Consider the following 17490-nt stretch of genomic DNA (forward strand, 5'->3'; position numbering starts at 1 on the left):
ATACAAAAGATGTTATGAAGGTGAAATCAACAAGATTGACCACAGATTGGCTTTGGTGGGGATGGAAGTGTGTATGTGTGTGTGTGTGTGTGTGTGTGTGTGTGTGTGAGAGAGAGAGAAAGAGAGAGAGAGAGACAGAGAGAGAGAGAGACAGAGAGAGAGAAAGAGAGAGAGTAGAGATTGACATCTAGGTTGCAAGCCTGAAAGACTTGCAAAAAATGGTGGTACCCTCAACAGTAATGAGAAAATTAGGAAGAGGGGAGGGTGTGGAGGAAAAGACAGTAAGTTTAGTTTTGGACCTATTGAGCTTAAGATGACCATGGACAGTTCAAGATGTCTGACAAGCAGTTGGTGATGTGAGTCTAGAGGATAGGGCTAGATAAGATCTGAGGATCATTAAGAAAGAGATGATAATTGTATAAATAGGAGTTGATGGGATCCCCAAGTGAAATAATACAGAGAGAGAAGTAAAGAGGGCTCAGCAAAGATCCCTGATGAATACCCACCTCAACTGGTGTTTAGCACAGTGTCTGGAACAAGGTAAGTGCTTTTTAAAAAAGCTTGTTGCTTCCTTGATTGATTGCAAAATAATTTTCTCATAACATGTGAGGTAATAATAACATTCATCTACCCTTTTACGGTTTGCAAAGTGCTTACATATATTGCACCATTTGTACAGTAGTATACATATCGCCTTTATTTAACAGATGAGGAAACTGAGACTCAAGGGCTAAGTAACTTGTCTGGTGTAATATAGCTAGTATGTACAAAGCTAAGATTGAAATTCTAGTTCTTCTGATTTCAAGCCCAGCTCTTTTTCTACTATACTGCATTAACTTTATGGAAGAATCCAAAATACAAGTTAAGTGTGAAATTATCAAGAATACTGAGAGGTTGAAAAGTACCCATTAACCAGACAGCCTTAGAAAAAACTTCACTATGTGTCATTGGACCATGAAAGAGGTAATGTGAAGATTCAAACAAGTGATTAAACAGAGGTCACAATGAGAAGAGTTATATAATAAGTACTTTTTCATACTTTCCCTGTTTCTGCTACTTGTCACTGTTTCCTCTTATATATCATTGCACCACAAGGTTCAGTTCCCAGTATTCCTTCCCACATTTTGAAGCTAGACATTCCATGTCAACAGTGACACATGTACTGAAATGATCTATGTATAACATCATCCTTGAAGTAAACGGAAGCAGTGTGTCCAGCACTGCCCAGAGGGCCTGGGAATCTAGTCTGCAAAGCTGGAATCCTACTTCTAGACAAGAAGATATGGAATGCCTGTTTTCCGTTGTTGACAGTTATTTGGCTGTCTTTCAGTTGTGTAAGACTCTTTATGACCCCATGGACCAAAATGTCCATGGGGTTTTCTTGGCAAAGATACTGGAGTGGTTTGCCGTTTCCTTCTCCAGCTCATTTTACAGATGAGGAAACTGAGGCAAAGAGGGTGAAATGACTTACCCAGGGTCACACAAATAGTAAGTGTCTGAGTCCAGATTTGAACTCAGGTCTTCCTGACTCCAGGCCCAGCACTCTATCCACTGTTCCACCTAGCTGCCTCCTGTTTTTAGTAACTGGTGTCAAAACATATGCAAATAGAAAGCAGATTTTTCCCCCTCCTCTTTCTCTAAATGCTGCTGTAGTTTCATTAGAAAGTCAAAGAAGGTCCTAGTTTCCTTTCTCACAAGAAGCACAAGCTCATTCTCATACGTAGAGATTAATCACACACACATATACACACATACATATCAAGTCATATGCACACTGGGCACCATTTTATATATATATATATGTGTGTGTGTATGTGTGTGTGTGTGTGTATCTGTATGTGTATACATATATATGGTGTATCATTCCTTTCTTTCTTTCTCTTTCTTTCTTTTTTTTCTTTCTTGCTTAATACCACACTGTTACTTGCCCTCCACATTAATGTCTCCATTTGTCATTCCCTAATAAGTTTGCCTCTTGGAATCTCTGGTTTTCTTTAAGATCTAGCTCAGGCATCCATCTTCTACATGAAGCTTTTCTTGGTCTTTGCAGTTACTAATGTACCTCTCCCAAATCTACTACATACAATACACACATGCATGCACATACATATACTACGTCATACAAAGCACAAATGGAATACATACATGCCTACATGCATGTATGAATATATGTAGCACTTAACCAAAGAAACTAAACAAGATGTGCATGTGTGTGAATATATAGCTGTATGTATATGAGTACCGGTTTTTTTTTTTTACTTTTGTCTTTGCATCCCCATACTTAGCATTGTGCTTGGCACATAGTAAGCACTTGATAAATTCTTGCTTGATTGATTGATTGAATAAGCAACTGTTACTCCCAAAGACCTCTAGAGTGATTTATGGTTTCTGTCACATGGACTTCTCTCTTGGACCTCCCCAAATCCTGTCTTAGCTTTCTCTTTCCTGATGTTTGAAAAAGAAGAGGTGACAGTAGTGGCATTTTTTCTCTTTTCACTTTCTGTCAATCTTCTGGCATGTTACATTAGCAAGCAGTCCATCAGTTTCTCAGGTAAGGAAGGCTCAGAGTTGTTCAATGACATCTTCTCTGTGAAAAAGAAAAGGAGCAAAAATGTTCTTGAATCTTCCCTTCCTCCCCTTCCCCCCTCCCCAATTTCATAGTTGATTTAGTCTTTTCTCTAGTTTTTATTCCTATGCATCACAAAGCATATCCCCTGGGCCAGAAATTTTATTTTCCTCAGAAAATTTAAATGGGAAAAGGAGTGGGAAGAAGGGGCAACTATCTCTACATTCAATTTGTTTGATTGGGAATACAATATTGATATATGAGGGCCCTTGCCCCTGCATAACTTAAAGCCTTCAATGCCAGAGAATCAAGCAGATGAGGACCCTAAGGATCCTCATCTAAGGGATCAGGATTGAGAAAAAGAACCCTCCGACCCAAAAATCTATCTTCTAATTCTGGTGACATAAACCTAGGAAGTCAAAGCTACCATGCTGATGGCTCCATAAACATCTGAAGAAGTAGGTCATCTTTTGACCTAAAAGGCTGTAATAATCAGGAAAAGAATGGAAACAAAGGATTCACCCTCACTGGAGAGCTGTTGCCTTTTATTTCTGTATAATATTAGGGTAAGAGTGGTGATTCCACACTCCTACTTCAATCAACAAATCAAGCAACATAGATAATTAAGCTTTAAAAATGTGTAAAAAAAGTGTATCCTTAGTTTACCCTTTATCAATTATAAATTCATTGTTTGATTTAGTTAAGAGAATATTGTGACTGACTCATCCAACAAGCTAACCATGGTTTTGGGGTGTTGAATATCAGGAGAAATTTCATCTCAGTAATGGATGATTCCAGACTTCAGATTCAGGCTACTGAGAGGGAATCACTAGGTAGGGAGATGAGGAGAGAAAAATCTTTCTCTCTGTCTCTCTGTCTCTCTGTCTCTCTGTCTCTCTCTCTTTCTCTCTCTCTCTCTCTCTTTCTCTCTCTCTCTGTCTTTGTCTCTGTCTCTCTCAGTCTCTCTCTGTCTCTCTCTGTCTCTCTCTCTGTCTCTCTCCCTCCCTCCCTTCCTTCCTTTCCCTTTCCTTTTAGCTCTTCCTCTCCTTTCTTCCATACCAGCCTCCTTCATTGTCTATATTATCAGAGAAGCTGAGCAGGCAGTGCGTCCAGATGACACACTGAAAATAAACGTGAAGAGACACTGACAGAAAAAGGTATGACACCTTGCACCAGAGATGAATATCTGTTATGGATTCAAGAAACCAGGAGTTGTGAATTTGCTCTTTGGCCATGTGCATTCTCTACTCATGTTCCACATCTCCTTATCATCATTATAACCTAAGCTTAAGCTTGGATTCTATGTGTATTTGAGGGAGAATGTGTCCCTAGACATTTGAGAGGTGGGAAGGTTGGAGAAACTCTTCTTATTAGACTCTCTTAGCAAATATCTTTTGTAAAAGCTAGTTAAAATATTACTGCCTAATGTTAATGGGAAGTACAATGATGGTGGCTCAAAAGTGACAGAATTAAGAAGTGCAGCCCCTCAGCGTTTTGTTGTTTTGTTTTTTTTTTGTTTTGTGTGTGTTTGTGTGTGTGTGTGTGTGTGTGTGTGTTTGTTTTTGTTTTTTGGGGGGAATTTTTTTTTGTTTTTTAATACTCGATCAGCTTTTATTAGCTTGGGACAGAGGAAAAACTGTTAACCTTGAAGTCTTGGGACCTCATCCAAATCCTGCCTCTCTTGTTCTACTACCTCTGGCTGCCACTTCTCTGGGCCCAGTTGCCTCATCTATAAAAAGAACAAATTGTACTAGATGATTGCTAAGGCCCCTTCCACCTCTGAATCCTATGACACTATGGGTTGAAGTGTCCAATGTTTTCCATTTTTTGAAAGTCAGGAGATTTTATTAACAGTTGTTCAACAATCACACCAATGAGTTTTTTTTTCAGTAACCTAGGATGCAGGACATCTGGGCCAAGAACCTGAACTGGTTAAGAGCAGGTAGAAACTCACCATATGTCCCACTTATTTGTTCCATGGCATGCTATGGTCCATGGGATCACAGAGTCAGACATGACTGAACAACAACACCATTGTTCCTAATTCCTCGGTAAACAATTTTGTTCTCTCTGTCACATTCTGAAAATAATTTTTCTTAGTAGAGAAAATAGAAACAAAATAGGGAGCTGAGTAATCTTGCTTTCTTTCCATCATTTGTTTTCTTCCCATCATTTGTTTTCTTCCTATTCACATGCAAGTAGGGGTCCAATTCCTCCTTGATCTTCTTCTTGCTTCCTCATAGCTAAAAGTGCACTTCTTCATTGATTTTAGCATTTGCCAAAAGCTTTAGCACATGCAGGGCTTTAATCTTCCTGATACTACTCTTTTATGACTTTACCATTGTTTTATATGTGTCTTTAGTTACTTGCTTGTATTTCCATCTCTTGTATTTGTGTTTTTAAATCTGAGTTCATTGGTGATCTCTCCATTCAGCTGTGCAATTCTTGTTCAGTCTCTCCTTTTTTTTTCTTTTCAAAATCAATTTTGACTACACAACTAATATTTCGTTCTTGGGAGCCTACCATTCCTTTTGACCTTCCCTTTCAAATGCTTCCTGGCCTTGGATCCTTCCTATCCTCTTACAGTACTCCTTGAATGCTGCTTTCCAAAGGTCCTACGAACACGTCTGACAATGCTGGGTATGCCCCTCCTTGTTTATCATCACAAACTAAGAGCACATAGCCACTGTTCCCCGAGGTTTCCTTCATCCCTACTTCACTATTTCCTCTTTATTAGGCAGAACAAGGGCCAGCAATATAGGAATTTGTTTTACTTGAATATATATATTTATTACAAAGATTTTATTTTTCTTCCTTTTTTTCCAGTTCAGGGAAAAGGGGTACAAGGGAGAGAGAATAAATACCTTTTAATTAAAAATAAAACTTAAAAAGAAAAAGGAGCCCAGGGCCAGACTAGTCATACTCTTTCCTTGTTGCTTCTCCTATATTTCAGAAGATTAAATTATCAGTTAGATAAATCAAGAATTTACCAGCTGCTATGCTTTTAGCAGAGAGTCTTCCAGCAGATATCTATCTGACTTGTTAAGTTTCCCATCACAAATCTAACCTGCTCCCATTCAAGCTTTGTAGTCTATATGAAGAAGTCATCATTCAATCCTATCAGCTGGCCTGATGAAGCTTAGTATACTTCCACTATGATAGTATCTCTGATTCACCCTCCTTTGAGTCACAATAGAATGCTTTGTCCTTTGCTTCTCTCACCAGGATTTCCACAGAGGTGAATATCTTGATGTACAATACTATCCCACTGACCTTTATGTCACATCTGTTCTTTTGAAATAAGGCATATCCTTCCATTGCAATATCCCAGTCACGAACCATTTTCTTTTAAGACTTAGTGATCTCTGTGGGTACTATTTACCTCTCATATTAGGCTCTCAAGTTTATGCCACATACTTCATGCCATACTATATGATATCTGCTTCTCTTCCTCATTTTTCCTGAGTCCCTCTTCCTCTTCCTTAACACACTGTGTCATGCTTGCTGCCTCCTCTAGAGTATTTGGTTTGGCTACTGTACCTGGATGCTTTTTTTCTCATGTCCTCTCCTATTGAATTGATTCTTTCATTCCTTGTGTATTATTTCTAGTCAAGAACCTCCTCTTCTTTTCTCTTATGTGATGGTCCAGAAAATGACATCTTTGATACTATCTTCTTAACCTGCTAGTCATTTCCTATGTCCTTAGTTCCCTTTTAAGGTCCTTACCTTCAACTGGTAACAGAGATGAAAATGCCATCTGTGCCTCCAAATCTTTCAATTCCTTTCTTACAGCTTCACAGTCCCAGAGATGCTTTCTAGGTTCTTTCCAGGATAGCACGGCTTCCCATATATGTCTTCAAATGCTCAGAGGTTCTTTGGCCTCTCTCCTTAGCAGCACTTTCTCCTACCTTTCCACCTTTTGACCCTCATATGCCCCTGAATTGGGTTCCTTATTTTTTTTTCTTTATGTTACCGCTGGATCTTTTTTTTCATGTTGTTAAAAGGCCCCTCCATCTTCTCTGCCCTGGAAAGCAGAGAAATCAATTCTCTGCTTTGTCTATTCTTCAGTAGTTCCCATGGTCACTGTTATGCTAAAGATAATGGTGGTTAGCCATCTCCTAGAGATCCTACCCACCAATACAAACGAGAGTTAGGAAAATGGTCCTAGAGGTTACTAATTAGCCTTGCAATTTATCCAGTGCTTCTGATGATAAACCACCTTCCTAATTAAGACTGTGTTGTTCAGTTCTTGAAATCCGCTCACCTATTTGGGGAAACACTTGACTCTTTGGGACCTAATTTCTGTCCTATTGAGCTTAGAATCAACAGTATCAACTCATAGTTATAAAATTAATTACATGGCAAAGCCCTATAATTATCAATCTGGATCTCCAGCCTCTTATAGGTGGGTCAAAATCTCAGCATTACAAGGAACCCTGACTCAAAGAGCAAATCTCAGGGTCTTTGACCAGTTGATATTGAGTCAAATTGGTTCAGTACAATCAGGGAATAGAAAAACTCTGGTTATGGGTACAGCCAAGATGGCAGAGTATCTAGAAGAAATATATCTGAGTTCCTCAACAAATATATACATATATGCATGCACACATACACACACTATATATGTATGTATATATATATGTATATGTGTATATATATGTGTGTGTGTGTGTATATATATATATATATATATGTACGTGTATGTGTGCATCTCAGGTAATCCAAGGGGATAGGGAGGTAGACATAATAAGTCATATTTCTAATTCAGGTCAGCATAGGGAGGCAGACAGAAAGGTCTGTGCACACCACACAGGGTGTTGGGTACGTGAATGAATAAATAAATTAGTTATGTAGTGCTTACTATGTGCAAAACACTGTGATAAGCTCTGGAGAGACATAAACAAAACAGTCCCTTTTCTCAAGGAGTTCATACTCTAATGGAGGAGAAATATACATGGAAGGTTTCAATTGCAAATCAGATGGAAAACTCCCATGGTCCTTAGAGCACAGAAGCAATGCAAATGTTAATACCATTTCTTTATTGCCATTTCCACTGACAAACTATTATCAGTTTCTCATGTTCAACTTTTGCATCCCTTTGTCAACAATTTTGATGCAAAACCTTTCCTTTCTGGGTCTTCAGTAACTATGGCTATGGTATCTGCAGGAATAGCTGCCAGGTTGCATCTTCACAGGAGATGCTTCTCAGGATGATTGCTTTGAATAGTGGACAGGAAACACTGATTTTCCATGGCTTCTGGTTCTGGACTGTCTACATCAAGGTCTGAGGGGAGATGATCGTCAAAGTGATTTGACTTGCCTGGCACATGTTGCCTCCTATCTGTTCCTCAAAGTGTCTTGCTGCTTTAGCTAAGCTGACTTGCTTGCCCCATGTGTGACAGTCAGTGGGGATGTCTGGCTTCTTCTCCACAGGAGTTGCTGCCTGGGATAATGGCTATGAAGGCTAAGCTGGAAGCAGGACCTATGGTCTGTTGGGTGCTGCCACTCCTAGGACTTATATACTTATCCACCCATTAGTGATAATCAAACAGCAATTGTGGTTGGTGGTGATGAGGGTCACTTCTCCACAATGATTTCTCTTGTCAGATAGTTGTTGGGGATGGTTTGGAACTAAGTTTGGTGGTTTGGGAGACACTACTATTCCTAAGATTCTTGGATTAAAATCCTGGGATGTCTGCCTCAAGGTCTGAGGTGAGGTAGTAGTCAAGGTGGTGGTGGTTATTTGACTTCACTGGCATAAGTTACCTCTTGTCTTTCCATTGGGGTACTTGTTGTTTTAGTTAGACTTGCTTGCCTGCCCTATTGCTGACTTATGTAAATTATAAGAATTGTTGATATACAACAATACTGTAAAGAAAAACAACCATGAAAGACTTAGGATACTGATCAATGCAATAATTAACCATGATACCAAATGGTTCATAGTGAAACATGATGATTACCTCCTGATAAAGAGGTGATGAACTCAGAGTATAGATTGAGACACATTTTTTTAGACATGGTTAGTGTGGGAATTTATTTTGCTTGACTATATATATATATATATTTATATTTGTAACAGGAATTTTGTTTTGCTTTCCTTGCCTTCTGAATGGTGAAGGTGTAATGAGAAAGAACTTCTAAAAAAGTTAAGAATTATAGAATTAAAAAATTAAATAAAAGTCAAGTCATAATATTTAAGTTTGAAGAAATCTGTAACCTACATTGCCTTTTCTGAATACAAGAGTGGTTTTGGAAGACAGTGTCAGCTGTGTTATGGAAAATGACAAAATTACCTGAAATAGTCCCAAACTGACCTTTTTCAAGGGAAGAATTTCCTCAGAGTGAGTGGTAGCAAGAAGATACAAGCATCCCTTTGCCCACTTCATATTTGAGCAATACGGAAAGTTGTAATTGCTGTGAGAGAGGGATGCTATACATACAAATAGGATAGTTCTCTCCAGCTGTCACCATTTTTATTTATTGATTCTCTCCATTTGAATGCAACAAGGACATAAAGGCCAGAAGAGAAGTTCCTTAGTTGTAATCTACTGTAGACTGAAGTTCTCCTCATCACTGTTGTGAATGTGGTTGCTGTATGTTTGCTCTATTACATTCATCGTGAGCATGAGAAATGAAGGCTTTCCTATATCCACAGCTTCCATGGAGATTTCCTTCCTCTTTTTCTATTTGTAAGAACTGTATATTTCCCTGGGATTTTATACCATTAGGCAGCCTGAGGCCATCATCTCCAGTCTGAGTATATGCAACTTGTAAGAATGGTTCTTCTGGTAGAGGAGCTAATAGTTTACATAGATTTATGGGAAAGAAGGAAGAAGCCAGGGACAAACCAGGTTTTGTCAGGTTACTATGAGTTTAGGCAGGGAGGGAATCTTGGTTTGGGCTACATCAGCCTTCAGTCTGTGATTGCAGATGCAGTAAGTAAAATGTGTTTCTGAGGATCCCCATCTGCTATGCAATACCACCCAGGTGTGGACCTAGGGAAGTGAACAGCTCCCTTCTCCCTTCCAAGCCAAATATTTAGAATAAAGTAGTGGTAACACCAGATTGAAGGACACATTTAAATGTATATATAACCAGTTTAGAAACACTGACAAGAAAGGAAAGTGGGCCAACCCAATCTGTGTAAAAGAAAGAATAAAGATTATGAAAGGTACAACTTTTTTCCCCTTATAATGTTGTAGAAATGAATAGTTGAACTTATTTTTATCAAGCTGGGAAATTTATTTTTTGGAGCATTGTCAAATTCCTGTTATAAGAGGAAAGAGTTTTTAAATGTGGCAACAGGAATGACCAAGGGAATGTAAATTTTGCTTTCTTTGCAAAAGAGCAGGGGAGAGAAGACTGTCGTAAAGTGAGAAGAGTATTGGCTTTGGACTCAGAGGACCTGAATTCAAATCCTGCCTCTTTCACTAACTGCCTATGTGACCTTGTCAAAACCATTTAATATCTTTGTCTCTATTGCCAAATTGCAAAACAATGAAAGGAATGGACAAAGTGGATTCTAAGATGCCTTCCAATTCTAGTTCTATGATTGTATGAAACTGATATGATGCATTTTAAAAGAATATATTATATTATATGTACTATTATAAATACCCAAATTAACTGCAAAGGATATTTGGAAGAAGCCTCTATCTGCATCCAGAGAAAGAACTGATGAACAGATACATAGAATGATTATACACACACACACACACACACATACACACATATTTGTGACTAATGGTAGTCATCTCTGGGATGGGGGTGTTGAGGGAAGAAAAAAAGAAATTTACATGATAACTATATATATACTTATATATATATATTTATATATCTATATATATATTTATGTATTTATATATCTATATATTTAAAAGAAATAGCAAGTTGCACATAATAGATTTCTAGCTTCATATGCAATCATCTTTTTTTCATATTATACTATGTTATAGAAATGCATGTTTTCTTACACAAATTTAAAATAAAATTTTAAAAAGAATGTAGAACAACTTCTTCAGTAAAATGAAAGATTCTGATAATCAAAGCAGACATTCCCACCTTTGGAATTACTTAAGATAGTACATTAATAAGATTTTCAATAACAAATATATATATATATATAATTTGTAACAAGGATGTAATATAGAAGGGGCAGGATAGAAGTCAGTGTGATACAGAGAAAAGAGTGATAGTTTTAGAATCAAAGGACCTAGATTCAAATCTCAATCCTATCACTTTTTCACCATGTGATTTTTGGGCAATTTCTATGTGATTTTACTTCTCAAGCCCTCAATTTCCTTATGTATAACATGAGACTGGATTATGCTAGGGTTTTCTAGCTCTTAATCAACAAAGGACAAAAGACTAACAGAAAAAATAAACACAAGGGAAAAAAGGAGTTTACACTAACAAAAATAGAAATTGATTGACTGGAGGGAATTAGTTCTTTAAAAGAAAAAACACCTCAGTTGACTGCAGCATATAGAACTGAGACACAGCAGAGATATCACATGGAATGTCCAGCATAACAAAGTGTACAACCTATAAAGTCCTGGTGCAAGAGAGAAGGAATCTGGTTAAAAAATAAGCAGAGAGAGAGGGGTGGGGAAGAGAGGGAAGGAGGGAGGGAGGGAGGGAGGAAGACAGAAAACTCTCTAACACCCAAACTGTGAATGAGCTTTTATCATGGAAGCTTTTTGGATTCAGTTAACCAAGATCATAGTTCAAAGAGTGGGATGGTTACAGCTAAAGAGTTTATGGGGTGTAATGAAAAGGACAAGGGAAAAAAAAGAAGAACAAAAAAGAATCACATTCCTAGGGATAAAGACTGTCTGCGAGAGAAGAAATATGGAAGGGTATAAATGTGTAAGAGTGAAGAAAACTGGGTAGAAGGATAAAATGCAGTATAGAAGAAAGGTGAAGAGGGAACAATGAACAATTCAGAGCATTCAGTTTAGAAAAAAATTATATTTATTGTTTGTGAAAATAATTTTGGCTTTGGTAGGGGGGTTGGAGAAGGTATAATAAATATTTATGACATGTGAATACCTTTTTATAATAAAATGAAGATCAAATGGGAATTCATTTGAAAGTATTTTGAATAGCTTTATTAAAAAAGTAAAAGGTACATTATTATACAGCCATCAGATGGCATTTACCTTAGCTCAGTTTGCAACTATTTGCACTGTGCTTTATCAAAATTAGAATGTATCTTTAAATTTAACTAAGCAGAAATATTTTGAGGTTGTTATTATTATAAAAAAACAATCATTAGAGCACACACTGTAATTAGCTGGCCAATTTTTACTGTAGACAAATCTTGCTCAGAGACATTATTTTATGCTCGGCAAATCCCTGTAGAATCCTGACTGAAACACAAATCATTAGCTTACCAGAGCAGAGGCAAATATAAGGTCATTAAGCAGATTAAGATATTTTTAAAATGCTGCATCGCCTTCTAAAATAATATCCAAGTGTCTCAGCATTAAGGTGATAATAAACCATAAATACTTAAACACTGCTCTTCACGCACCCTAAGACATTCAATGTTGGCTTCAGACAAGAGACAATTAATGAAGGAGGGTATGAGACATTTTATACTTTAATTTCTCATGAAGAAATAAATTCTACAGTATCATCTGCACTATATGACTTGGTACAATTTGTGGGATTTTCTTTCTTTTTCATAAAACCCTCAAATGGGCACATTAGACCAAAATAGAAAATAAAGACATTTTAATTTGAATTGAATATTACAAATGTACTATATGAAGGACAACAATGGTGTTTCCTGAGTGTATGCTATACTACAAATGACTATAAAACACAGCTAAGTTGGAATTTTAGAATCCAGAGGTCTACCTAGTTTTAAGAACTGAGGTTGGAGGGAAGAGGGGAAAAAGAAGAGAATCTTCATTTCTGTTGTGTTTTAACATCAGTAGAATTAAGTTTTGTAGAAAACCTATCTATCTAGGATCATCCTCAGATAAGCAAGAAGATGAATTTAGAAAAATATTGGCTAAAGTAGTTATTAGAAACCTAATCAGTCATTGCATGTTTCTGATAGATTTTCTGATCTGCATTTTCTGATATGCACAGCTGATGGTGCCTCTCTCTCAAATTACCTTGTATTTATTTTATATGCACCTCACTGTGTACATGTACTCTCCTTTTATATAAGGTAAGCTCCTTTAAGGACAGGAAAAGTTTTTTTCTTATTTTCTTCCTTCCTTCCTATCACTTTCTTTCTTTCTTTTCTTTCTTTTTTGTATCTTCAGTACTGAGGACAGTGCTTGGCATTGGCATGATACACACTTGTCAGTTGGTTTTCTGTAACACAGAGAGATCATGTCTATAGCCATAAAACACAGAACTCCAATATCTCACCATTAAAATTCCCTTTTTTGTCAATAGCTCATATCCCTAAAGATGTTGGGGGGAAAGCATGCGAAGTGTGAAGATCATAGGGCAAGGAGGCATTGAAAGCTTTGAAAAGCTTTCAAATGTAAAAATGGCCCATGCTTATATTTGCAAAGCACTTTCTATACAACAATCCAGCAAAGTTTCTGGCAAGAGTATTACTGCCTCCCTTTTATAGATAGTAAAACAGACGCTTGTTGAGGTTCAAATGAATTGTCTGAGGTCGTGCAACTAGTAAGTATAAGAACTGTAATTAAAGTGTCTGACTGCTGATCTTACTACTAGACCGAACTGGCTCTTAAACAAGGGAAGAAATTCTATAGGTCTCTTTAGGATCAGTCAGTCAATAACTTTGTACTGAGTGCCTCCCATGTTGAAAGAAGGCATTGTTGGAGGGGCAGCATGATAACTACACATGATGGAAAGACAACTAACCTGGAAGCCTAGAAACTTTAATTCTAGTTCTATCCTTAGTACTGACTCAATGTGTAAAGTTTGGGTAAGTCACTTCTCTTCTCTTCATCTCAGTTCCCTCATCTGTAATGTGAAAGTGTTGGATCTGGTGATTCCCAAGGTGTCTTCCATCTCAGATGATAGAGAGTTGGTCACTGGACCCATACTTGGAGATTTTTCCAAGCAGGTAGGGTTTTCCAGGATTTACACTCCACTGGCAATCCACAGTCACCTCCATGCCACAATGAAGTATCAGATTAGGACATACACTATGCCATAAACTACAGCACTTTCTCAAAGGGTACCTAAAATGCCTAGGGATTAGAGTTAGATTCAAGATGAAAATGAAAAGGCACCCCTAATTAAAATAAATTCACTTTATTCAGGGCTTTGGGCAAGTGTGCTACAAAACTACTGCAAGACTGCTGTTAAGTACAAAGAAAGCTCAATGTGGAACAAATAATTTCATTGCCGTCAGTCATTTTCAGGCATGACCTCATTTGGGGTTTTCTTGGCAAAAATACTGGAGTGGTTGGCCATTTCCTTCTGCAGCTCTTTTTACAGATGGGGAAACTGAAGCAAAGAGGGTTAAGTGACTTGGCCGGGGTTACACAGCTAGCAAGTGTCTGAGGCCAGATTTGAACTCACAAAGATGAGTCTTCCTGACTCCAAACCCAGTACTCTATCTATTGTACCACCTAGCTGCCCTGGAATAAATAATGGAAAACAATAATTACAATGACAATTATTCATTTTGAACTGAACCACACTGGATTCAATAAGCCACATATAATGAACCATTCTCCCTTTTGTTGCAATAAAGTAGTACTTCCAAACATACAATTGCTTTATAGACCTACAAATAGAACTTTGATGATTTTCTATAAAGATAAAATATTTATGAAAATCGTAATGATTTCTATAGTCACAACACATAAACATTACAAAAACATAAAATGAAAAGGTTCATAAGGTACTCAGCCTATTGCCATGAAAAGGAAATAGTGTATATATAGCTATATACTCAAACATATATGCTACATTATATTATATATATTTTATATGCTATATATCTTCAATATTTACCATTTTCTTGGGATTTCATTTTTTTACTCTCATTTCACAGAAAAGTTTGATCAGTATTATTGGGTAACTTTTAAGGCCTGACCTCTTTAAGGATAGGTACTCAAAATGCTTTATGGTAATTCTATTTTCCTTCTAAAACGTCTTCTGAGCTCCATAACCACTTAACTGGCTGCCCACCTGGTTGTTATCTCTACCTGGCTGTTCCACTAGCCCCTTAAAATAAACATGTCTCAAATAGTTTTTTTGAATTGGATTCATACACACACCCTCTCATCCAGCCTAGGGCCATGCTGATTTCCCCTTACATCTTCTCTTTCCCTCTGAAGGGACTATTGGGAGCTCAGAAAGCTCTGCCAATAAGATATCTACAGTCAACAATGTTCTCTTATCACTCTTTCTCAAATTCTGAGATAACTGTGTAGAAGGGCACCAGAGCCCAAAGTCATACACTGCCTCAAAATTTGAAACGCCAGTGGAAAATATCACCTTCCACCAGTCATAGTGCCTCGTCTTTCCATATGCTACACATCTCTTATTCTAGTTAGAGGATCTCCACCATGTTCTGTTCTCTAGAACCCCAAGTGTATCAATTTACTCAAAACCCTTCCACATTCTGTCATAAATATACCCAGGACCCAGTCTTGTTGCTTTCATAGCTACCTGCTCCAATAACAACATTAAAGGAAAACATTACCATTCTTGAAAATTTAGGAGATTTGCTGATCCTGAGCAAAGTAAATGGTAGTCCCACAGCTGCAGGCAAATATCTGTTTTTAATGCCTTCTTGCACAGATGATTGCCTTTTAATTTGATGACTGCAGAATCTAACAACTTTATCTTTTGCCCTTGGGCTCTTCCTCTTTCTGAAATCTCACTTTCTGTCCGTAACAACACTATTCACTCAAACTTTGAGGTTTACAACCTTGGGCTTATCTTTGATTTTTTCATTCTTCCTCACCTTTCAAATCCTATCAGTTACCAAACGCTGTTGATTCCACCTTCTCAGCATTTCCTGCAACCATCCTCTCTTCTCTATTCCACCTACTTTTATTACTATAATTTCTTCCTAGCAGAGCTTCCTATTTCCCCAATTTCCTAATTCTATATACTACTGCCATTGCTAATCAAAATCAGGAAATCGAAAATGGCATCTCCATCATCCAACACAGGAGAAAATGTAGGTGCTTGAACCTGAACTGAATGAATGAATAATAATAAAACATTTATTAAGCACCTACTGAGTGTTAGGCACTGGAGTATTAGGTAATAGAATCTCAAAATCTGTGCTCTCAAGGAGCTTCCATGATAATAGCTGGTGATAACACATACTGAAAAGTGGTGGCTGAGGTGTGGAGTTTTTCTGAGGGGAGTAGAGTGGATTAACATCCCCAGTAAGGGTAGGCTATGATGTCTGGAAGTCCATTGAGGAAGGGGAAGTTCCAGAAAGGGAGAAGCAAGGCAGCTGAAAGTCAGATAGGTAAATAGATGGCTGGGCAGTATACTATAATATCACCTTCAGTTCCATGTGGAACTGGAGTCCCTGGACCAGGCAGTTTTTTTTTTTCAATGACTACTTAGTTAAATACAATTTCAAACCCATTTTCAAATAATACTGAGGAATTTTATATCACTTTGCAATGATCTGCTAAATCTTCATATCAGTTCTCTCTTCCAGACTTTGAGTAGGCAGTTTCAATTACCTGCCAGTAATCTTAACTGCATACTACATCATTCACATATGTACCTCTCAGCCAACTATACACTGTATGAACAGATTCTGTGATACTTTATATTGCACCATATTATTTAAAGCAGCTTTCTTTAAAAAATAATTTACATTGCCATTCAAGAGAGAAATCTTGCTAAACACCTAAATCAGACTGTCAGAGCTATGCAATACCTTCAATCCATCTATAAGCATTTATTAAGTACCTACTACATGCCAGATACTATGATAAGTGCTAAGAATATAGTGACAAAAATGAAAAAGCTCCTGACCTCAAGGGGTTTGTATTCTACAAGGGGAAATAACAGGCATTCATATAGGTATATAAAAATAGATGCAAGCTGATGATAGAGGAAAGATACTAGTAGATGAGGGGATCAGGAAAGATCTCCTTTAGAAGGTGGCATTAGCTCTGATCTGGAAGGCTAGGGATTCCAAGAAGGAGAGTGCAAGAAGGGTGTTGGAACAACCAATGCAAAGGCACTGAGGTGGGAAATGGAGTGCTGTGTGTGAAAAGCCATGAGAAGGTGGGTTTGACTGCACTGTTGGGATGGTCAAGGGGAGTAATATAGCTCAAAGGACAGGTTGGGTGAAAGTTGTCAAGGGCTTGAAATTTCAAATAGGATTTAATTCTGGAGGGATTAATAAGGAGCCAGTGGAGTTTACTGAGAAGGGGAGAAAAAAAATCAAAGCTGTCCTTTAGGAAAAATCACTCTAGAAAAATATGAAGATGATTAGTGGAGTTGAGAAAAGATTGAGGAACACTTTTATAAACTGTCTAAATGAGATTTGATGAGGGCCTGAACTGGTGTAGTGGTTGTGTGAAGAGAAGGGAACATATTAGAGATATGTTGTAGAGGCAGAAACAACACAATTTGGCAATTGATCAGATAAATGGGGTTAGGAGGAATGAGGAGTAGAAGATGACTCTCAGATTGTGAACCCTAGTAACTCAAGGGCAGTGATAGGATTAGTTCAGGGGAAGGATGGCTTTAGGAATGATTTCAGGTGTGGACACATTGAGTTTAAGATGCCTTCAGAATATTTAGTTCCAAAAGTCTAACAGGCAGCTGGTGATGAGGGACCGAAGAATGAGAGGGACACAGGGATGTATTTACAGATTTGAGAGACATGTGCATAAAATTGATAACTAAGCTCTTGGGGGAGCTGATGAGAGAGAGGGGGGAGAGAGACAGAGAGAAGAGGGAAGTGAGAGGTAGAGGAGAGAAGAGAG

General features: G+C 37.7%; 1 protein-coding gene across 1 annotated transcript in view; it reads right to left on the minus strand.

The window, feature by feature from the left end:
• HS6ST3 (heparan sulfate 6-O-sulfotransferase 3) overlaps nucleotides 1-17490 on the minus strand; it is an 824577-nt gene that overhangs the window by 151369 nt on the left and 655718 nt on the right. The gene's annotated exons all lie outside the window — the stretch shown is intronic.

Source organism: Vombatus ursinus, unplaced genomic scaffold, assembly GCF_900497805.2.
Source record: "Vombatus ursinus unplaced genomic scaffold, bare-nosed wombat genome assembly UNPS02011014.1, whole genome shotgun sequence".
NCBI classification, from domain to species: Eukaryota; Metazoa; Chordata; class Mammalia; order Diprotodontia; family Vombatidae; genus Vombatus; species Vombatus ursinus.